The 23,577-nt window shown below is 44.6% G+C and overlaps 1 pseudogene; it reads left to right on the top strand.

Annotated features, from left to right (window-relative positions):
- Window positions 1-6,109: 6,109 nt before the first annotated feature.
- Window positions 6,110-23,577, top strand: LOC100957528 (annotated as a pseudogene).

Below are 23,577 nucleotides of genomic sequence, written 5' to 3'. Positions count from 1 at the left end.
CTGACTTAAGGCCTACATGGGAGCAGAGGTTTGCACACAAATCCCTGTATGCCCAAGAAGTTTCTTTATGCCTTGCTTAAAGATCCGAAGTAACAGCCTCCAAATGGCAAGGCCAGCAAGGGCAGGTATTCAATCTACCTTGTCCCTCCCTAGCCTCAGGCTTTGGCAAACAACGTGTTCCCCTTTAAGACTGGGTTATGTTGATAGGGTTATGAGGTTATGTCAAAAGGTGTATGTTGAGTGGATTATCAGATGTCACATGGTGTTTAATTAGATCAGTGTAATGTTTAATTGGATCAATGAGGTCATTGCTGCATTGTGCTCATGTACAAAATTCCCCATATAAACCAACTGCAAATAAAGAAGCTCACCATTTTGCCTGAGTGAGCAGATGGTCATCTTTATTTAAAACACAATTTCAATAAGCGTGCTTATTCTCTGCGACATCGCTTTTCCGTGAGACCCTTATGGCAACATTCTGGTGCAGAGAGCAGGGTGACAGCAACAAGTATAAGGCTATCGTTGGAAAGAGAAGCCATTTCCATGAGATCACTAAACCACATGATTTGCAGTGGGGTTGCTGCCACTTCACAGGAAAAGCAGGCTAGGGATGAAGCCAGAGAGAGCCTGCTTCCTGATGCCACTGTCTGAGTCTCTGTTTTAATAGGTTTAGGTGTGGTGAGGCCGACAGATCAGGATACTGCCATTGAAAGGCCAGCTTGTTGTACTCACAGATTTCTAAGAAGGAAGTGTGTGTCACAACCCAGGGGGCCACATCCGGAAGCGCTGAGGTCCTTTACGGTGGAGAGAGAAAGTGAACTGTGGCCACAGGCCATTATCATGGCTTCCGCAGGAAGGAATGGATGAGGCAGGGTAAGCAGGTTTAGGATTGGCTAGTTTGAAATATTTCAGTGGGCTCTGGGGCATAGAGGATGTGTCTGTGGTTACCTGGCAGCTGGCTGTGGAGTGATTAGGAAGGTATCCAATGTCCCAGGCCAGGAGCACATGATAAGGGAGGTGGTTAGGGTTACACTCTGGAATGGTGGATTTGCATTCCTAAAGGAGGACTCCTCCTGTGGAGAGGTGGGGGCAGGTGACAAAAAGGACCAAGGCCAAGTGATCAGGCTTATGTTTGGGTTGTCTAGAACAAAGAGTCTCCAGCATATTCGTGGAAGTTAAAGCATCAAGCTTATAGAAGCTAAAAACACGATTAATCTAGCCAGACCTTGATTTTGGATGCTGTCTGTTACATGAGCCAGTAAATCCCTTCTCTTTTAAATGTTGTCACTTGCAAACAAAGAGAATCGCACAGCTAATTAAAGGCAGGCTGGGGAGTAAGAAACCAGATATCTTAATATGCAGGCCAGTGTTTCTGCTACTGCTCTTTTGAGAGTGCTCACCTCTGTGCCAAGCATACTACGCAGTCCCCTGGACTGCAAGAAACTGTGTGGATGACTCAGTGGAGATAGTAAGGACATCTGGGCAATCAACCAAAGCCTCCCCCTGGTTGCTTGATGGGAGAACAAAGAAACAGTGGTTTGCTCAACTAGGGCTGCAAACCCATCAGTTAAGGTGGGCACTAGTCCTTCCCCAGGGTAATGGATTAAAATTCCAGACATGTGCACCTGTTCTGTATTCAGGGGATTGTTTTTGTGCACGAAGAGACCACTCGAGACCTTGTAAGCAAAGACTAATAGAGCTGAGTCCAAGTCTTGAAATTTGATGAACTAACGTACTTGGATGGAAATGACTCATGGGCACATACAAATAAAGTGAATGCTTTGGGGGTTGTAATAACCCTGCAGGTAGAAAGTGCTTTCCTGCCCTATATGGTCTGCTGCCAAAATGAAGCCTTTCCAGGGGGTATTTTTAAGAGACCAGAGGTTCTCTGGGTGCAGGAGAAAGAGGGAGAGAGCATCACATCATGTTAGTTAAAGCAAGGTTTGATTCTTGAAAGTAAGACTCAAAATAATAATGGTTCTAACAGACAAAAGCTTGTTCCCCTCTCAAGTGAAAGTCCCTGGCAGTGTGGCAGCCCCTCATTCTGTGACGTCATCAGGGGCACAGGCTTCTCCTGTCCTGTTGCTCTGTCCTTCCCAGGGTGCTGCCCCATCTGTATGGTCCCTGATGACATACTGTTAGGTCCGAAAAATTATTCTCCCAAACAGCCCAAACAGAGGAATCCGAGACACGCTCCGATGCAAAAGGCAAAAGGTGAGTTTTATTCAGGCCCCAGGAAGCCTAGACTCTCCTGGCATGCAAGCTGAGGACGAGTCCCGAACCTGGGGTGGAGGAAGTTTTTATGGGGTACAGAAAGCAAGAGGGGTAGGGTCGGATACGAGTACACTTTTCATTGGTGGTTGGTGATTTCATTAGTAAAGGGGGAAGTAAAGGAGGATTTGCATTGGTAGCTGATGATTTCACTAGTAAAGGTGAATTTGGATTGGTACAAGTGAGGGGTGGGGGGTCCCTTAACTGGGGGCTACAGTTGGTGCAACCTGATTACCTGTATTTCAAGGTAATAGAAACTTACTGTTTATTATAGCAGCTATTTGCCTAAGGTGACTCAGTTTACAGCGCAGTGGCTGTGCAACCTGGGGTGGGGGGAGGCAGCAGGGAGTGGTCCTGCAGGTTTCACTGGTAGAGGTTGGGGTGGAAGGGCTAGGCAGTAAACAGCTAGGAATGGGGCTTGTACCGTGGCTTGTGCTGTAAACAACAAAATGGAGCTAGTTTGGCTCTCACAACACACTGTACCCACATTCCAGACACCGGGAAGGGGGAAAGGAAGAAAGGAGAGCGTGTCTTTCAAGGGCACGATACAGAAGTTGCTCATGTCTCAGTGGCCAGAACTTAGTCACCTGGCTTAGGTGACTCAGGTGACCTAGGTGAATGGAGACCAGAGTTCTATGTGGTCTTCGTTCTGGGCAGCCCATGCCCAGCTTAAAATCGGGGCCTTGTGCCCACAGAACAGTGTTTCTTTGGGTCAGAAAATTCTTTGTTGGGGGCACCCATGCTCAGTGGTTAGAGTGCCGGCCCCATGTAGCAGGGGTGGCAGGTTTGTATCCAGCTGGGGCCTACTAAACAAAAAAATAAATAAATAAAAAAAATTAAATTAAAAGAAAAACTAAATAAATAAATAAAAAGAAAACTCCTTGTGTGTTGTGAAAGGCTGCTCTGTTCCTCGTAGAGGTGTTTAGCAGTCCCTGTGGCCTTCACCTCCCAGACTCCAGGAGCATCTGGCCTCTAAGTTCTTACAACCAAAATATCTCCAGACATTGCAAAAGGTTCCCTGGGAGAAAGATTGTCCCTGTTTGAGTCCTCTCCCTCATGCTGTCATCTCAGAGGTTCCTCGAGCATCTGCTAGGTGCCAATCCCTGGATTAAGTGGCTTAGCCCCCTGGACAACATTTTGAAGTGTTGTTATTGCCGCCAGTTTACATGGGAGCAAACTGAGTCTCGGAGAATTTAGACTAACCCGTCTAGGTCACGTAGCCAGGCTAAATGAAAGAGAATACTTGTAACCCCTGTCTGTCTGGCCCCAGAACATGAACTCTTAACTATATTATTTTGTCAAAAATTCACCTTGGTGACTCATTTTTTCCACCCAGGATGGCATTTCACCGGGTCTCCATTAACCCTTTTGGTACTTTATTTAAATTTTAAAAAGGCTCCCTTTCTTCAAGACACTTTATTGCCATCTGCTGAAGATTGTCAAAGCAAATATAGTATAAAAATCTACATCTGTGATGTGAATGGTGCCCTTTATATGGGCTGACCGGGAGCAGTGCACAACCTGGCCAGCTCACTTTGATACAGACACCGCAGCCAGGGATTTGTTAGATGGCAGGGACGGACATGGACTAGCTGGGATTATGACTTCTGTGGCCTCTGGTTCAGGGAGACTTGGGGGACATCTGGAGCTGACAGGGCTGGGGTGTAGAGGACCAGGCTGATGCAGAAGCCACACATTTCTTCATTGGGCTTCTTCTCACTCCTATGCTGGGTCTTTCTCTTTAGGTTCTTGGCCACTGGAGTGGCTGGCTCCTTGGGACAGCCCGTGGCTGAGTTTAGGCTCTTCTTGGATACACATGGCTGGTCCATCAGGTGGACCTCGGCTGGGCATTCCTCAGGAAAATAGATGTCTGTAGCCTTGGGATTAGTAAAGGTATCTGGGGCTCTGGGGCCTGAAGCTGCCCTGGTGGGAGGGGGCAGAGGACAGGTGGTAGAAGGGTCTAGGCTCAAAAGTGCTGGGCCCAGAGCTGTCTGGGCCGCTTGGCATTCCTACAGGAGTTCTGGGTCTTATGTGAAAGCACCTTGGGCTTTTGGGTCTTAGAAATGTTGCGATGCAGGAAGGAGAATTTTGAGGCTTTTGGAGAAGGCTGGAACACTTTGGAGTATTTTTTTCCCATTCTGGGGCCAGGTTTGAACCTGCCACCTGTGGTATATGGGGCCGGCACCCTACTCCTTGAGCCATGGGTGCTGCCCACACTTTAGAGTATTACTGATGTAAGTTGTTGGCACCTTCCAACAGGATGGAATCGAATGCTGTTGAATGCCATTGTCTGGGATGTTTGGGGGAGTCTGTGACAAGCAGATGACTTTGTGGGGAGGTGGTGAGCATTAAGCACTGTGCCCAGAGGCAGTACCAGAGGTCCTCTGGGGAGGGGGTCACCATGGTAACCTCTCAGACTGTCCTGTTCCTATAGAGCAAAGGCAGTTTGTGAGACCAGGGTGAAAATTCTCTGGAAAATATCTCGGAAAGGAGGCCTTCTTCCTTTATTCACTCAGCCATCTACCCACTCTTCACTTATACTACCATTCGCTTGTAAGCTAATTCACATACCATTCACTCACTCTGCTTCAGTCACTCAGACCCTCAATCATTAATTCAATTAATACCTGCCCGGTTGGAATGGGAAACAGCAACACAAAAAACAATAGCAAGTATCTACATGATGTTAACTGTGTGCCAGATAGTACCCCGGGTACTGTAAAGTCAACTTCACCCTCCTACAAACCTCATGGAGAAGGTGAAAGGAACATTTGTTCTAGGTTTCTGGCCAGTTAGTTTATGCAGAAGGCTCTCTGTGTGCTAAGAACTTTATCTCCTACTTACCCAACCCAGGGAGGGCTTCTCCTGAGGGCTACCAGTGTGACAGTAGAAACAGGTGGTGGTGCCTCATCCTATTGGCCAGGAGGCCGGCAGGCACAGGTGCAATGTTTTCACAGTAATCCCCGTGGGAGGCCACACTTTCCTTCCACTGATGCCATCTATTTCATGATTTCTAGAATCCTCCTGGAATTCAGGCATTTGCCAGAATAATAATAAAAATAGGTAGCACTAATCAAAGGCTATCTGTATAATAAGAACTTAATATACATTTTATTTCATCTTTATAATATTCTTATGTGGTAAGATACTCTTTGTGTTACCATTTCACAAATGAGGACGCTGAGCCTCAGGGAGACGACACAACTTGTTCAAGGGCACAGCTAGAAAGTGGCAGAACTGAGTGGTCTGAGTCTGATTTTCTTCGGCTGAAGGAATTTCACTATTGTGAAGATCAGTCATTGCCTTGTGTACCAAATCTCTGCAGTATTTCCAGCCCTGCAGGAAACCCAAAAGAAAGATCAGACCCCAGACCCACCAGACACAATCACTTTCTGCAAGGCAGGAGGATCCATAGGAGTGGTGAAATCATGGGCTTCGGCTGAGGGCAGAGCCGGGTTCAACTCTCTGCTCGGCCATTGTCCGGTTGGGTGATGCTTGACTAAGTTCCTAACCTCTCAAGCCATTTCCTCACCTGTAGAACAGGAGTTAATAGTGTCTGCTGATTTGTTAGGAAGAATCAGTGGAGGAAAGGACTTTGTAATACCAAAGGCATTTATGGTGACGGGAAGAGACGCACTCCACATTGCCTGCCATGCTTCTCTTTGTTTACATCTGGATTTTTTTCTACTATGAGTGATGGAAACTCCCAAACAAACCAGCAATAGGAGCGTTTTATTGGTTTATGTAATTAGGAAGCTCAGTGGGAGGCTCGGAGATTCAACCAGTAGTGTCAAGAATCTCCGTCTGGTATTCACTTTCTCCCTGTGCTTTGGCCTCAATGAGGTGGGAGGCCAAAGTCATCTCTACCTGTTAGTTTAGAGTCAGGACAAAGCTACTTTCACTCAGAAAAATCTCAGGGAGAAATGGGTGAGGGGGTCATGTACCCTTGAAATGAAGTGGCCAGAAAGATGGCCTGAAGTGTTTCATGCTCAGTTTTCAGATCTATAAAATGGGATAACATTTCCCTGCATTGAGTTTTGGGGAGGTCTTGTTGAGATGACACAAAGGAAGTACCTGACACACAGCGGGCCCTGGAGGAGGACTCACGTCTGCCATTTTTATGTAAACCCTGCTGGATTGTAAACTCTCAAGGATGGAGTCTGGATACAATCCAGTATTTTTTAGAGCCATCCCAGCTTGGCAGGCACAAAAGTAGGATCATAGAGTAGTCAACAAACTTTTCCTTTGATCTGTCCCATCCTTTATGGAAACTAGTTACAGGCACCAATTCCTTCAAGACCTGCCATTGGAGTTCAAAGACACTCATGCTCAGAATACAGACCTCCCAATTTTTACACTGAATCCTCTATGTGCCTCTTTCTGTAGTGGTAGGTTCTTGGAAGTAAAATGGCCAGGTTGGCTCTGCGCCTGTGGCTCAAGTGGCTAAGGCGCCAGCCACATACACCTAAGGTGGTGGGTTCAAATCCAGCCCAGACACACCAAACAACAATGACGGCTGCAACCAAAAAATAGCCGGGCGTTGTGGCGGGGGCCTGTGGTCCCAGCTACTTGGGAGGCTGAGGCAGGAGACTCGCTTGAGTCCAGGAGTTGGAGGTTGCTGTGAGCTGTGAAGCCACGGCACTCTACCCAGGGGGATAGCTTGAGGCTCTGTCTCAAAAAAAGAAAAAAATGGCCAGGTTAAAAGCCCTTGGACATGTCCAAACTCCTGATAAATTTGGCAACTGTCCAATTGCCTCTAAAGAAGCTTCACAAATCAGCCTTCTCAATAACAATGTGTGAGGGTGTTCATTTCACTGTAACATCTCCAACACCAAATGTTTTACCTTTTTGAAATGTAATTGTAAATGTAAACTGACAGGGCATTTTGCTGGTGTTCTGGTTCCCTTCATCTTTTCATGGAGTCTGAGCATCATTTCCTATGGTTACTGGCCTTTGGGGAGATACTTTTGAGCGCTGAGGAACACATAGCTCGGATGACACTCTTGGGGCCCCTGGTTCAAGGTTTCAAATCTCTGTATCCCCCATGCCTAGCACAGGAAATGGAACAAGGTTGATGTAGTAACTGGTGAAGGGTGGTGGGTCTCTTTGTAGTCAGAAATGGTCTTGCCAAGTTGTTCCCTGCAGCTGGAAATCCTCCAGCTTTAGAAATCATACAAAACAAATTACAAAGAGTGAGTGGAATAAATATTTGAGCATTTCAGAGCCACAGTGGCTTTGATTGTTAAGCCAAGTGTCTTGCTGAGGGGCAAGTATCTGAGATTGACAGATCACAGGCTGTGGAGGCCTTTGGTGGGCTGGACCCACTGTGCTATTTGGCAAGTCTGCCCCCAAAGACTCATTTGGAAGCTACAGAGTGAATAGTCCAAGGCTTCTGCAGAAAGTGCTGCCTCATGGGGTGTGTGTTGAATAAGACTTGCTGTGTGAGTCAGAGGCTTCTTGGCTACAAGGAAGCCAGAGGGGCTGGCATCAGCCTGTCCTGACTGCCAGCTAGTCTGCATCAAACCATGTCCCCAGTGACAGCTACAGTACCCACAAGTTCCCCCAGCCTGGCCCTGGAGACTGGCCCTGACCTCTCCCTGCCCTCTCAGCCTTGTCTACTACTGTTTCCATTCCTGCATCTTGGGAACATTGCTCCTTAGATAGGAGCATGAAGTTTGAAATCAAAGAGCTCTGCATTCAAATAGTGGCCTCATTGTCCCATTTGCAGCGTTAAGCCTGGTGTCTGGTACATAGGAATGACTCAATAAATACTTTTATTTTTTATTTAAAAAATATATTTTAGAGCTGGGGTCTTTCTATGTTGCCCAGGCTAGACTCAAACTCCTGGGCTAAAGGGATCCTCCCACCCAACCTTCCAAACAGCTGGGATACAGATGTATGCCACCATGCCCAGCTTACAATTAATGGTTTTAAGACAAATGACTCCTAGTCACTCAAAAGGTGGTCTAGCCCAGCAACATAGGCCTCGCTTGGGACCTTATTAGAAATGCAGGCTCTCATGCCCTGCTCCAGACTTACTGAAGGAGGATCTGCATTTTCACAAGACCCCCAGGTGATTCATATGCACATTAGAGCTTGAGGAAGACCAGCCTAATTCATAGAGTCCTTCTGAAAGTCAATGACATCAAGTGCTTAGGCGCCTGGCAAAGAGCTTTGCCCATTACTGATACTTGAAGACTGTGAGTCATCTCCTTCTCTGTCTCTTCCACACTTCTGTCCTAGAATATAAAATCTCTGAAGCAAGGGGCCATGTCTCATTTCTCTTGAGATCACCAGTCAGATTTAGCACCTGGCTCACAGAAGGCGCTCAATCCACCTGGCATAGCTTAGTGCACTGATTTTTCAAACTGCAGGTTGCAAACTGTTAGTGGGCTGAGAAATAACCATTTAAAAAATAATTAGAGGATTGTGAGAAGATGGCAGAGTAGAAAGTACTAGCAATCTGCACACCCCCTCACCCCCGACAATAATGGCATTGACAGACTCTATCTGATAGCACTGTTTTGGAACTCTGGTGTCTATTTGAAGGATTCCAACTTTCAAGAGAGAGCTTGGATGGTAAATTGAGGTTAATTCTAGTTAACTTCAGCTGGTGCAAGGTATTAATAGCAGCTACCCATCCCCAGCGCTATGCATGTTCTTATAGCAGCTTGGAGGTGTCAGCTAAAGAAAAATCAGGTTTTTAAAGAATTAAAGGGGTGGTGCCTGTGGCTCAAAAGAGTAGGGCGCTGGCCCCATAAGCCAGAGGTGGTGAGTTCAAACCCAGCCCAGGGCAAAAACTGCAAAAAAAAAAAAAAAAAAAAGAAAGAATGAAAGTTAGTTTTATTCAGAGTCTCACTGAAGATTGCAACTCTAACAGAGAGTTTCTGTTACACTGCTTTAAAGCATTATTTCAGCCAACAGTTTATATATTGGTGAATATATGTTATATATATTGATTTATATATTGATGGTCTGCATGTGCTCAAAATTTGTATCAGATGTGCTCAGAAGTTACGTTAGAGCAGAATCTCATCAAAGTTGGGGTACAAGGCTACAGAGGCATCATCATTAATTCTACCAGATATTATCTATGCACAGGAAGAGGCAAGGGCTAGGACCATTAGATTTATCTTTTCTAAAAACACAGTGATTCAGGGAAGAGATGCAGGAACCTGTGCTCTATCCTACTTATCATAGTCAGGGCATTCTTCTGGAGAGCTGCCCTCAGTCACTGAGTCAGGGCTTTGTGGAATTCTTCTGGGAAACAGAATGAGCAAGCACGACTTCTGATTTGTTACTTTGTATTTACACAGGCAGCTTATGGAAACCAGGGTGCACAAAAAGAACCTGCCTTCTGATTGATGATTGCTGCTCCTGATCATGGACAGGAGACACATAGAGGCAGCCATTGTTGCCCTCGTTCTCTTTGACTGAAGCAACTTCTAGGGGATTTAAAGGGCCAGTGGACCTTTTTTTCCTCCCAAACCACCCACCCCCAGGGAGTGGGGGTGGGCACAATGAGAGAGAGAGAGGGCAGCAGGGAAATTTTTAAAAAGTAAATAATGACTGAAAATGTCTCATATGATAAAAGACACAAATATAAACATCCAATAAGCTCAACAAACTCCAAAAGGAACAACTCAAAGACCCATAACAAGACCCATCATAATCAAACTGTCAAAAGCCAGAGACAAAGAGAAAATCTTGAAAGTAGCAAAAGAGAAGCAATTTATCACATGTAAATGATCTTCAATGAGATTATCAGCAGATTTATCATTAGAAACTTTGGGGGCCAGATGGTAGTGGATTGATATATTCCAAGAGCTGATAGAAAAAAAAATTGTCAACCAAGAATCCTAAGTCTGGCAAAACATGTTCTTCAAAAGTAAAAGAGAAATTAGGACATTCTCAAGTAAACAAAAGCTGAAAGGGTTCATTACCATCAGACCTGCCCTTCAAGAAATGCTAAAAAGAGTCCAGCAGGTTGGAATGAAAGGAGGTTAGACAGTAACTCAAAACTGTGGAGGAAATAAAGATCTCAGAAAAAGCTAAATACATAGACTATTATAAAAGCTGGTATTATTATAACTCTGGTTTGTAACTCCACATTTTGTTTCCACATTATTTAAGAGATTAATGCATAAGAAAGTATTAGTTTATGTTTCTGGACATACAATACATAAAAATTTAATTTTGTAACATCAATAACTGAACAAGGTAAGGAAAGAGTTGTACAGGAGCAGAGTTTGTGTGTGTTATTAAAGGTAAACTGGTACAAATTCACATTGGATGGCTCAGCACCTGTAGCTCAGCGGCTAGGGCACCAGCCACATACACTGGAGCTGGCAGGTTCGAATCTAGCCCAGGCCTGCTAAATAACAGTGACAACTACAACCAAAAAATAGCTGGGCATTGTGGTGGGCGCCTGTAGTCCAAGCTACTTGGGAGGCTGAGGCAAGAGAATTGTTTAAGCCCAAGAGTTTGAGGTTGCTGTGAGCTGTGATGCCACAGCACTCTACCTACCTAGGGTGACAGCTTGAGACTCTGTCTCAAAAAAAATTCAAATTGGAGGCAGGGTGCAGTGGTTCCTAGCACTCAAGGAGGCTGAGGCAGGAGGATTGCTTGAGCTCTGGAGTTTGAGACCAACCCAAGTAAGAGTGAGACCTCACCTCTACTGAAAATAGAAAAAAATTAGACTGTGCCTGTAGCCCCAGCTACTTGGGTGGCTGTGGCAGGATTGCTTAAACCCAGGACTTTGAGTATGCTGTAAGCTATGATGATGCCACTGTACTCTAGTCTGGGCAACAGTGTGAGACTCTTGTCTTAAAAAAAAAATGGAGTGTGATAACTATAAAGAAAATAGCCATATTTTCTACAGATAACCACAAAAGAAAAAGTGGAGGGAATTTAAACATTTCACTGCAAAAACAATCAACTAAATACAAAAGAAGGCACAGATGAGAGGAAATGAAGGACAAAAAACCCATAAAGAATACAGAAGACACATAGCAAAATGACAAAAGTAAGTCCCTCCTTCTCAGTAATGACTTTAAATATAAATAAATCAAACACTCCAATCAAAAGTCAGAGATTGGCAGAGTAGATTAAAAAAACATAATCCAACTATATGCTATTCACAAATTACTTTCAATCTGAAGACACAGGTTGAACTTGAAAGGATGGAAAAAGATACTCCATGCACTTAGTAACTAGAAGAGAGTGGTGATTATACATGAGTGAGGCACAAAAAGGTTAATACTGTATGATTCCACTTAAATGAGGTACCTAGAATAGTCAAATTCATAAAGACAGAAAGTGGAATTGGCTGGGTGAGGTGGCTCACACCTGCAATCCTATCGCTCTGGGAGGCTGAGGCAGGTGGATTGCCTGATCTCAACAGGTTCCAGACCAGCCTGAGCCAGAGCAAGACCTCATCTCTAAAAATAGCCAGGCGTTGTGGTGGACACTTGTAGTCCCAGCTACTTGGGAGGCTGAGGCAAGAGAATCACTTGAGACCAAGAGTTTGAGGCTGCTGTGAGCTGTGATGCCATGGCACTCTACCAAGGGTGACAAAGTGTGATGCTATCTCAAAAAAAAAAAAAAAAAGATTTGGCATGATCTGTTTTTTGAAATTATCTTTTATTTTTATTTATAAATATTAGTTGTCTATTTTTTGAGACTTTGGGGAAAAAAATAATAAGAAGTTAATTGATGACTCCATACTGAACCTCAGAGTCAAAGCATTCTGTAATAGTCGTACTCTTATTTGACAATGTGAATGTTACTTTCTTTGCATTACTATTATTATTATTGTTTAATACTTTGTTGCAGCAATTGTCTGATTTCTTTTCTGAATGAATTTATCTTCTTTCATTCTTTATGAGGTTTTTGTTTCTAGTCCTTATCTTAAACATTGTTATGGTTGGTAAATTTTAAGCTTTTTTAAATCTGTGAAGGCAAAAAGTGGAAACCTAATAATCACATGTATATGTAAAAATAAAAAAAAATTTAAAAAGAAATAAAGAGAGTGGTGATTGCCAGAGGTTGGGGAGATAGAGCTTCAGTTTTGCAAGTAGATGATAATGGTTGCAAAACAGTACAAATGTATTAAAGTACCACTGAACTGTCTGCTTAAAAATGGTTAAGGAGGTAAATTTCATGTTATGTGCATTTTACTACAATAAAAATGTGTTATTAAAGATAATAAGAAAGGTGATCCAATATAATCTCATTCAGGAGGCTTGAAGCACAAATGACTTGCTCATGTAAATTTTAACAGTTCTCTGTCATTATTTAACAAAAACAACAAGTGGCACAACTTCTTATGCTGTTGAGGTTTCAGTCTCTGCTATTTCATATTACAAGTTTATTATGGACAGTCTTTTGTTAAGCATGATGTTTGTACTGATTTAAATAAAATGTTAACATGAAAAACATTTTTTAAATAAAAAAATAATAATAAGAAGAGGATAGGAAATGTTAGTGTTATTTTGTGAAATTTTGTTTTTATTTTGTGTGTACATTTGTGCACGTATGGGTGTGTACTGGGTCATGGTATAAAATGTATATCTTCCTGAGAGTTCCAGCCTAAGAAGTGTCAAAGCCAAGGGGTAGCGGTCTACACATAGGATCTTGGGGTCAGAATTGAACCCAAATCCTACTTCTTCTGTTGGTGGACTGTGTGTCCTTGGGCAAGTTAGTGACCTCTCTGAACATCAGTTACCTCATTTATAATTGGAAATAAGTATAGGGCTCATCCTATAGAATTGTTGTGAGGAATAAGCGAGGGGTTAATGTGAATTGGGTGGCATGATGCCTGGCAAACTGTCACCATTAGAAGTACCATTAGAATTTTCTGCCTGCATGGGGAATCAAGAAAAACAATACAGTCAAACGAGAAGTATATTTTGATTGCAGGAAATGGGAGAAATTTCTTCCAGTCCTTTGCAGGCTCCAGGCTTGGGCAGTGGGAAAGACTTTTTGGACAAGGCAATAGTTGGGCTGTCCTTTGAAGATGGGTCAGACATAGGCAGGTGAAAGGGATTGTGTGGGGTCCATTCTAGAAGCCAGCAGGGCTGCAAGCAGAAGATTGAAGGGCTCAGCCTCTGAAGCCTATTTCTGGCTTCCTGGCATTCTTGGTAAGTATCACAGTCAGCGGGGATCCCTCCCTATTTGGCTGGGAATAAATCTGCCCAGTGGAGAGGAAACTCTCTGGGCAAGGCTATTTTTATTTGGTGAGAATGTTCTGTTGGTACCAGGGTAAAAATGGCCCTCCATCTGCCCAGTTGGGTTACTGGCACCTGCATGGAGGAGGCAGGGTTGGGAAATACAACAGGGGCTCCCAGCAACTGTTCCTTTTTCTCTGTGCAAATCATCTGTTTTGGGGAACTGAAAGTTCTTTTATTTAAAAAAAATTATTTATTTTTGTCTTTATTTACTTTTTCTAAAAAAAACAACGTCTCACTATGTTGCTTAGGCAGGAGTGGCTCTTCACAAGCATGACTGTAGCACACTGCAGCCTTGAGATCCTGGCCTCAAGAGATCCTCTCACCTCAGCCTCCAAAATAACTGGGACCACAGGCAAATGCACTCATCTGGCTTGGAAGTTCTTTTAAATCAGACACAGTGGGGAAGAATGGAGTTTTCCTAGGCATATAGTACATACTCATTTACTTATTCTTTTATTGCAATAAAATATACATAATATAAAATTTACCATTTTAGCTATTAAACTCTTTCTTATAAATTGCATAAAAGTAAGGAGTACAAAGTGATACTATGATTTTTTTTTTTTTTTGAGACAGCCTCAAGCTGTCACCCTGGGTAGAGTGCTGTGGCATCACAGCTCACAGCAACCTCCAACTCCTGGGCTCAAGCGAGTCTCCTGCCTCAGCCTCCCAAGTAGCTGGGACCACAGGCGCCCACCACAGCGCCCGGCTATTTTTGGTTGTAGCCTTCATTGTTGTTTGGTGGGCCCAGGCTGGATTCGAACCCGCCACCTTGGGTGTATGTGGCTGGTGCCTTAGCCACTTGAGCCACAGGTGCCGAGCCGTGATGCTATGATTTATGAATACAATATGGAATAATTAAATCAAGCTTGTTGCCATCTCCATTACCTCAAATGCTTATCATTTTTTTTGTATTGAGAACATTTGAAATTTACTCTCTCACAATTTTGAAATGTTTAATACTCTGTTATTAACTCTACCCCCCTCCCAAAGTGCAATACAACTTAAAAAAAGAAAACAACATATTCTCCTATCTAATTGAGGTTCTGTACCCTTTGACAATCTCTCCATTCATTCCTCTAACCTCTATCCTGGCCATTATTCGGGTGCACAGTTCAGTGGCATTAAAAACATTTACAATGGTGTGCCAACATCACCACCAACCATTTCCAGAACTCTTTCATCTATCTTAACCAGAAATTCTGCACCTATTAAACAATAACTCCCCACTCTCGCCTTCCCCTAACTGCTCTGATCTATAGTTTGAGTTTAATGAATTTGCCTATTTTGGGATCCTGCCTCAGAAGAATCATGCCCTAGTTGTCCTTTTGTGTCTGGCTTATGTCACTTAGCACAGTGCTTCCAAAGTTCACCTACGTTGTAACACGTATCAGGACTTCATTCCTTTTTATGGCTGAATAATATCCTCAATTATTTTTAATGGGAGAAATGAAGGAAGGAAAGAGTAGGCCCTGGGTTTTCCAAAGTGCTTCAACAACTGCATGGGGGAAAAATAAAAGTCACTTGTGTGTAATTTTTATGATGTTAATATCACCTCCACCATACAAAGAGCTGTCCCTAACCGAGCTGTTTTGTGGCCCCATATACTTCTGGTTAAATGAGCTCTGCTGGAACCGGCAGTTCTCCCCTTTTGCTGGGCTGGCAATTTGGAGCTGATAAATTGTGGTGGATTCGTATTGAGCCAACTTAGGCAAAATGGAGTTCTCTTGCTTGCGGAGTTCTCGGTTGGCATGAAACACCAAGACATTTTGCACAAGGTTTGCGGGGTGCATGGGGAGCAGCAGCCCTGTTGCTGCCTGTGCCTGAGAGGCCAGAGTCCCTAGGGTGCTGTTGCAGCTGAGGCACTTTGTCCCTTATCTGCTGGCCCACCCTCTTGGCTGGGGCACAGTCAGGCCTGCAGTTCCGGGGTCCTCTTCCCATGGTCTCTGTGCCTGGCTCAGATGTATGGTAAACTGTGCGATACAGAGTACCAGCTAGTCTCGCGGGAGTCTCCCATCGATGATGCCGGAGAGTTGGAGGCAGTGAGAGGCCCTTGTGAGCTCTGGTCTGTCCTGGTAGTTCCAGCTCAGTCTGCAGGTCCCCGTTTGTCCCTGTGCTCCTACAGTCATGTCCATTGTCCTTTCCTGCCTGTGTGCTCCGTGGATGTCAGGTTCCAGCACAAGACACAGCAACAACAGCCTGAGGTAACTGTGCATCCAGCTCCCACCTTTGTGTGGGGGCAGACTGCCATGTAAATCCCTGTGGTATGTATCTCTGGGGAGTTTGCTTCTCTTGGTGGAGTCCTGACTGATATGTGAGTTCTCAGATCTCCCTTAGCTCATGTGATGTTTACACTCTGGTCCAGAGGGAGGCAGAGATGTGTTGTTATCCCCATTTTGATGGAGCATAGACAGAGGCATGAGTAATGAGTTCAACTTACAGAAGTAGTGAGTGGTGGAACCTTTGGAAGAGCCGGGCTTTCTAATTTCTGGCCCTGCTTTCCCTCTGTTAAGCTTTAGGGATTACTCTTACCTTGACAGGTCAATAACGCCAAAGGGGAGGTGGAGGAAACCCAGTTCATCCTCTCCTTCCTGTGAGTCTGTGTCCTATCCTGCAGTGGCCATGCTGGCTGTCCCACTGGAGGGACAAAATCGAGAAAGATTTTGTTTGTGATGCCCTTGACCTAGACTTCCATTCTAACCCTCTGAAGCCCTCTCCTTTAAGAGGGGTGGTTCCCCTGCCTGACCCTGTGCCCACTCCCTTCCTATTTCTGCTTTTCAGAGATGAGCTGCTACTTTGATTGGCTGGACAACAAGATGTTGATTAGGCCATGATGATTAGTGGCAAACTCATTGTTTAAAGAAAGGCATGTTAGTCGGGATTCAGTAGAGAAACAGGACTAACAGGATGTACGCTGAGTAAACAAATGAATATATTTAAAAATTTTATGTTGAGGAATTAGCATACGTGATCATGAAGGATGGCAACTCCAAAATCTGTGGGGTGAGGCAAGCTAGGGCTCCAGGGACAAGTTGATGCTGTAGTTCAAATATAAAACAGAGCTCTGGCTTGGCACCTGTAGCTCAAGTGAGTAGGGTGCCAGCCACATACACCAAAGCTGGCAGGTTCAAGCCCGGCCCAGGCTTGCTAAAACAACAATGTCAACTACAACCAAAAAAAAAAAATAGTCAGGCATTGTGGCAGGCACCTGTAGTCCTAGCTACTCAGGAAGCTAAGGCAAGAGAATTGCTTAAGCCCAAGAGTTTGAGGTTGCTGTGAGCTGTGACACCATGGCACTCTGTGGAGGGTAACATAGTGAGACTCTGTCTCAAAAACAAGCAAACAAAAAACTCTCAGAGTTCTGGCAGAATTCCTTCTTCTTTGGGAGAGACTAGTCCTTTTCTCAAAGTTTTTATTTATGTATTATTATTATTTTTTTTTGAGACAGAGTTTCACTTTCTTGCCCCCGGTAGAGTGCTGTAGCATCATAGCTCACAACAACCTCAAACAATCCTCTTGCCTCAGTCTCCCAAGCAGCTGGAACTATAGGCACCCTCCATAATACCCAGCTATTTTTAGAGATGGGGTCTCACTCTTTGTCAGGCTGGTCTCAAACCTGTGAGCTCAGGCAATCCTCCTGCCTCAGCTCCCAGAGTACTGGGATTACAAGCGTGAAACACCACTTCCGGCTTTTTTCTTAAAGTTTTCAACTAATTACATGAGGCCCACCCACATTATGGGGGCATATCAGCCAGGGTTCTCCAGAGAAACAGAAACGAAAGGGTGTGAGAAATATACAGTATATAGAAGGAATTGCCTCACAGGATTCTGGAGGTTGGCAAGTTCTAAAATCTGCCGAACGAGGTAGGCTGGAGATCTGGAGAGCTGGTGTAAGTGCAGGTGGAATATGAAGGCCTGAGACCCAGGAAGAGCTGATATTTCAGTCTGAGTCTGAAGACAAGAAGAAAGCTGATGGTTCAGTTCAAAGGATGAATTCAGTTCAAGCAGGAAGAGTTCTCTCTTCCTGGGGAGGGGCAGACTTTGTGTTCTAGTCAGGCCTTCGATTGATTGGATGAGACCCACCCACATTAGGGAGGGCTGTCTGGCACTCAGGCTACCAATTTGAATGTTAATCTCATCCAGAAACACTCTCACTGACACACACCCAGAATAACTTTTGGCCAAATATCTGGGCACCCTGTGGCCCAGTCACAATTTTTTTTCTTTAGAGACAAATTCTTGCTCTGTCACCCTGGAGTGCAGTGGTGTGATTATAGCTCATAGCAGCCTCAAACTGCTGAACTTGAAATATCCTCTCAGCTCAGCCTGAGTAGTTGAGAATACTAATGTGTACTACTACAGTACACTAGCTAATTTTTTATTTTTTAATTTTAATTTTTTTTTTTTTTGAGACAGAGTTTTACTATGTTGCCCTCGGTAGAGTGCTGTGGTGTCACAGCAACCTCAAACTCTTGGGCTTAAGTGAATCTCTTGCCTCAGTCTTCCAAGTATCTGGCTGGGACAACAGGCCTCTGTCACAATGCCCGGCTATTTTTTTGTTGCAATTGTCATTGTTATTTTTTTAGCTGGCCCTGGCTGGGTTCGAACTGCCAGCCTTGGTGTATGTAGCTGGTGCTGTAACCACTGTGCTGAGCCTATTTTTATTTTTAGAGACAAGGTCTTGCTATGTTGCCTGGGCTGGTCTTAGACTCCTGGCCTCAAGGGATCCTCCCACCCCATTCTCCCAAAGTGCTGGGATTACAGTGTGAGCTACCTCCACTGGCTGCATTCCTTTTGAACCAGTTCTCTAGCTTGTTGGTTCCTTTGTCAATGAGTTAAATAAATCTTTGATACCTGCTCATCATGCATTTGTATGACAGTTATGTTATATTTTAATGTCCTCAAAGTTAGACACGTCACAGAAATCCTTGTGAACTAGCTTCTCCTTTCCTATGCCTGCCAAATTCCAATTCGTTTTGAATGTGGAGTTATTTGGGCCATGACTTTTGTTATCTTGCCCCCCCCACCACCACACACATATACCAGTGTATTAAGCTGTTTTCCTAAAAAAAAAAAAAAAAAAAAAGGGTAGATTGTCCCTAAGAGAAATAATTCTGGTACTTGAAATTTTTCTCCTACTACTCTATTATCACTGCAATAAATTTAATAGATTTCTGGATTCTACAAAAAATGTTTTGTTTTGTAAGGAGCATTCTGGTGCATCCTCTCCAAAGCAAAAGACAAATTATTGTGTCTTACAATCTCCTACCAAAAGAAAGAAGCAGGGCTCTTTGGGTTCTGGAGGCAGCAAATTCTATACCTACGGATTCTGCTCCAGCCTGTGTTCCAGGAAGCAGGAAGGGTTGTCAGCCTTGAGCTGAGCTGAGCCCAGAGAAGGAGAAGCCCTTCAGCAGGACCAGGTTGTTGTGCAAACTTTTTGACAACTACCTCCTCCCAGAGACAACCCATGGAGCTGGGGAGAGGGGGCAGACAATGGCCCGGCTGGCTGGGGGCTGGCCCACATGCATGAATGGTAATGAGTTAATGGCACTGGTGGTGGGTGAGGCACAGCAGTGCTTCTCAAGGAGATGCCAACACACATCAGGCTGTCAAGGCCCATGTGGAAAAGAGCAGGGCATGTGGAGTTTCCGAGGGCTCCCGCAGGGCTTCTGTCCATCTCTTCCTGGCATCCACGCTTATAGTGCAGCTGGGGACCTGCCCCTGTGGGTCTATGGTGTCATTAATGCAGTCCGATGCTCCCCCAGAAGGCTTGGCTTTGACAGGCATGGGGCAAAGTATACGTTCCTTTGGAGGGGAGGTTCACTGAATGCCTAGTTGTTATTTGTTTCCATGCGGGGCAGGTGTTAATTAAATGGTCCCTTGGGAGGTGGGCATTTCCCAGCCTGAGAGCCAGTGGAAATATTGGCACTCCCTTCGCCAACTAATTCAAGAAGATCTCCAAGAATGCTAGGGGAAAAAAATGGCTCATCCTCAGTGGCAAAGAATTATTAATTAAAATCAGTACCAGCAATGGCTGTTATTATTTTAGTCATCTTTGCCTAGTCGAGGGTGAAAATTGGCATTACCTTCTTGATCGTGTCTTGGTGATGAATATATTAGATGTGTTAGTGTTTTGTTCCAATTACTGCAGCTGGTCCTGGGTCCTTCACCAAGTCAAACTGAGCCTTCGGGGTTAGCCTTCAGAGAATTGGGCTGAAATTTATTATATTTTTAAAGTAGTGATATATGTTTAACTACGCAAGTAATATATGAACATATAATTATTGTAAAAAATCAAACTTTACAGATAAAACTAAAATTCCACCTGGGGACCTTCACCCCCATTTCTGAAGTCCCCTCTCTTATCAATTTTTTTTTTTTTTGAGACAGAGTCTCACTTTGTTGCCCTCAGTAAAGGGCTGTGGTGTCATAGGTCACAGCAACCCCAAACTCTTGGGTTCAAGTGATTCTCTTGCCTCAGCCTCCCGAGTAGCTGGGACTATGAGTGCCTACCACAGCGCCTGGCTATTTTTTAGAAATAAGGTCTTGCTCTGGCGCGGGCTGGTCTTGAACCTGTGAAGTCAGGCAATCCACCCACCTCGGTCTCCCAGAGTGCTAGGATTACAGGTGTGAGCCCCCATACTGTTGTCAGTTTTGTGTGCATCTTTTGAGTTCCTTTATTCTGTGTTTACAGATATATGTGTTTACAGAAATACAAAGTATAGTTCTGTGGGGAGTTTTTGACAATAAATGATATAATAGTCCCTATTTATGGCAGACTCTGATGAGAATATGATCCCCAATGAAGAAAAGGGTAGATGTGTCCTTGACTGCAGTCTAAGGCAGTCTAAGACAAGTTAAACAAGGACATTGGGGCATTCTTGAACCAGAGTCCACCAACAAGGGAATCCTGTGTTTCCCAAGAACATGTCTCCCCCATTTCATCCAGTCATTAATTACCTGGAAATGCAGATGAGGTGACGGATTCTAAACCCAACAGCTGACACCCTTGATCAATCATGCCCCTGGTGGTAGGATGCCTGTGAGGTGCATTCTCCTGGCCATCACAGTTTTCACATCCAAAAGGTAGTTCACTTTCACTGTTAAAATGTGAGTTGGTTAACCTTGGCTGGTGGGATTATGGGGGACACACACACATCTATCATCTAACAATATCTCTCTATCGTCTTCATCCATCTGTCTGTCCATCCAACCATCCATCCATATATACATCATGTATTTGTCTTGTATCATTGATCTATTATCATCTATTTCCTTTGGCTGGCTGTCTCTCTCTCTCTCTCTCTTAGTCTGAGACCATCTCCAGGCTTGAATGGTGGCCTGGCTTGCTTGTCCACAGCGTTTTTCTTTTCTTTCTTTCTTTTTTTTTTTTTTTTTTTGAGACAGAGTCTCACTTGTAGCCCTTGGTAGAGTGCCATGGTGTCATAGCTCATAGCAACCTCAAACTCTTGGGCTCAAGCAATTCTCTTGCCTCAGTCCCAGCTATTGCCCAAATAGGGACTAAAGCTATTTGGGCAATAGCTGGGACTACAGGTGCCCACCACAACACCCAGCTATTTTTTAGAGACAGGGTCTTACTCTTGCCCAGGTTGGTCTTGAACCCATGAACTCAGGCAATCCACCTGCCTCTGCCTCCCACAGTGCTAGGATTACAGGTATGAGTCACCGCACCCAGCCTTGCCCACAGCATTTCAACGGCAACAGTTTCAGAAAGGCTGGGAGCTGTGTGAGTTGTCAGAGACTGGCACAGTGGAACCCACATATGACAGGAGACAAAAATACCCAAAGTAGACGCAGCCCATAGCACCCTGAGTCATCAAGAAAAGGTGAATCCTCTTGAGTATCTCCTGTTTAAGGAAGGAGGGAAACATGTAACGTGGTTTAGAAAGAGGTCCAGCCAAAATGGAAAAATAGAGATAGTTGTGATGCTGAGGAATACGTTTTAGTTTTCTGGAAAAGACACAGACCTCCTCCTGTCCCAAATGTGCCTGGTAAATCACAGTCAGAGCTGGAAGGGCTGTTTCCATTTTACAGAGAAAACTGAAACTCAGAAAGGTTAACCCCTTTCCATAATGACACACAGTAAATGGCAGGGGTGGGACTTGAACCCATGTCTTTTTGATTCCAGATGTGGTAGCATGGAGATGCACCACCCCAGATCGCCCTTCAAAGAGGTGGGCAGAGAGGGTCTTTGGCTGTAAGCTCCTACAGGGCCAGCCTCAGCTGCAGAAAGTTGCCACCACTGAAGCCACATCCTTTCAAGGGAAGCCTGCTTCAGTGACTGAATGAATCACAGATCTAAAGGCCTGGATATTTTAATGCCATGTGGTCCACGCTGATGGTCAATATTTGCCCCAGATCCTCCTACCAGCTTGGCTGAGAGTTTGTCAAGCTGCATCTCGGTTTTACTTCTCCCACTGCCTTCCCATCCCCACCCCCCAGGTTTTAATCCCTACTAAAGATCTTGCAGTCCAAACTCTGTCTTAGCAACTGCCTCCAGAGAACCCAACCAGCAAACACGGTGGAGCCTGGGAGCTGGATCCCTAACTGCCAGGCTGGCAATGAGGCCCCATCACTGGTGATGGGTGGAATGCAGACATAAGGTAGTGCCCAGTGTTCAAACCTCACGGGGTGGACTGGGGAGTGCACCAGGCAGAAGTAGTGCATTGAGAAGCTGAGATGAATAGAAGGACGCTATAAGGATAAGTAGACCAGACAGCTGTGGCTAAAAGGCTTTCATGCTCCACAGGAGAATAAACAGCTGACAGCAAGTAACAGGCACTTGCTCCCGGAGTGGATGCCTAAGAGCCTCTTTGGTTGCAGACAAAGAAGTTCTCATCTCTGTGGCAAGAGCACAGACCAAGCCCAGAATTCAGGGCGACCAACTTTTGTACAAGGTTAAGAAAAATCAAAAGAAGAATATTTCATGAATGAAATATTTCATGAATGAAATATTTCATGCTATGAAATTCAGATTTTAGTGTCCATAAATAGAGCCGATGGGAACACATGGCCACAGCCCCGTCATCTGTAGCTGCTTTTGCCCAAGGATGGCAGAGTTTGGCAGTGGCGGGGAGACTGTGTGGCCCATGAAACCCAAAATATTTAACTATCTGTCCTTTTATAGAAAAAGTTTGCTGGCCAGGAGCAGTGGCTCATGTCTATAATCCTAGAACTCTGGGAAGCTGAGTTGGGAGGATCCCTTGAGGTCAGGAGTTCAACACCAGCCTGAGCAAGAGGGAGACCCTGTGTCTACTAAAAACAGAAGACTTAGTGGGATGTCGTGGTGGATACCTGTAGTCCCAACTACTCAGGAGGCTGAGGCTTGAACCCAGGAGTGTGAAGTTGCAGGGGGTTAGGCTGATGCCACAGCACTCTAGCCTAGGCAACAAAGTGAGACTCTGTCACAAACCAACCAACCAGAGAAAAAAGAAAAGGGGCCACCGGCCGCTTCCAGATCCTCGGAAAAGTCTATTCTGTTTTAAGTGATGAGGAACAGAGAGCAGAGTACAATGAACAGGGAACAGTGGACTAGGACTCCACTATGCTCACTCAAGACCGAGATTGGGAGGCCTATTGGAGGTTACTCTTTAAAAAGATCTCTCTAGAGGACATTCAAGCTTTTGAAAAGACATACAAAGGTTCTGAAGAAGAGCTGGCTGATATTAAACAGGCTTATCTGGATTTCAGGGGTGACATGGATCAGATCATGGAGTCTGTGCTTTGTGTGCAGTACACAGAGGAACCCAGGATAAGGAATATTATTCAGCAAACGATTGACACTGGAGAGGTTCCATCCTATAATGCCTTTGTCAGAGAATCGAAGGAAAAGATGAATGCAAGGAAAAGGAGGGCTCAGGAAGAAGCTAGAGAAGCAGAAATAACTAGGAAGGAATTCGGGCTTCATAAAGGAGTGGATAACTTGAAAGCAGTCATTGAGAGCAGACAAAAGGATTTGCAAAAAGAAATGGACAATTTTCTGGCTCGGATGGAAGCAAAGTACTACATATCTTCCAAAGGAGGAGGGAAAAAAGCATCTCTCAAGAAAGAAAAG

This window comes from Otolemur garnettii, unplaced genomic scaffold (assembly GCF_000181295.1).
Source record: "Otolemur garnettii isolate 467f Iridium unplaced genomic scaffold, OtoGar3 scaffold00044, whole genome shotgun sequence".
In the NCBI taxonomy this organism is placed as follows: Eukaryota; Metazoa; Chordata; class Mammalia; order Primates; family Galagidae; genus Otolemur; species Otolemur garnettii.
The sequence above is the reverse complement of the archived record's forward strand: the minus strand, read 5'-3'. Positions and strand labels throughout refer to the sequence as shown.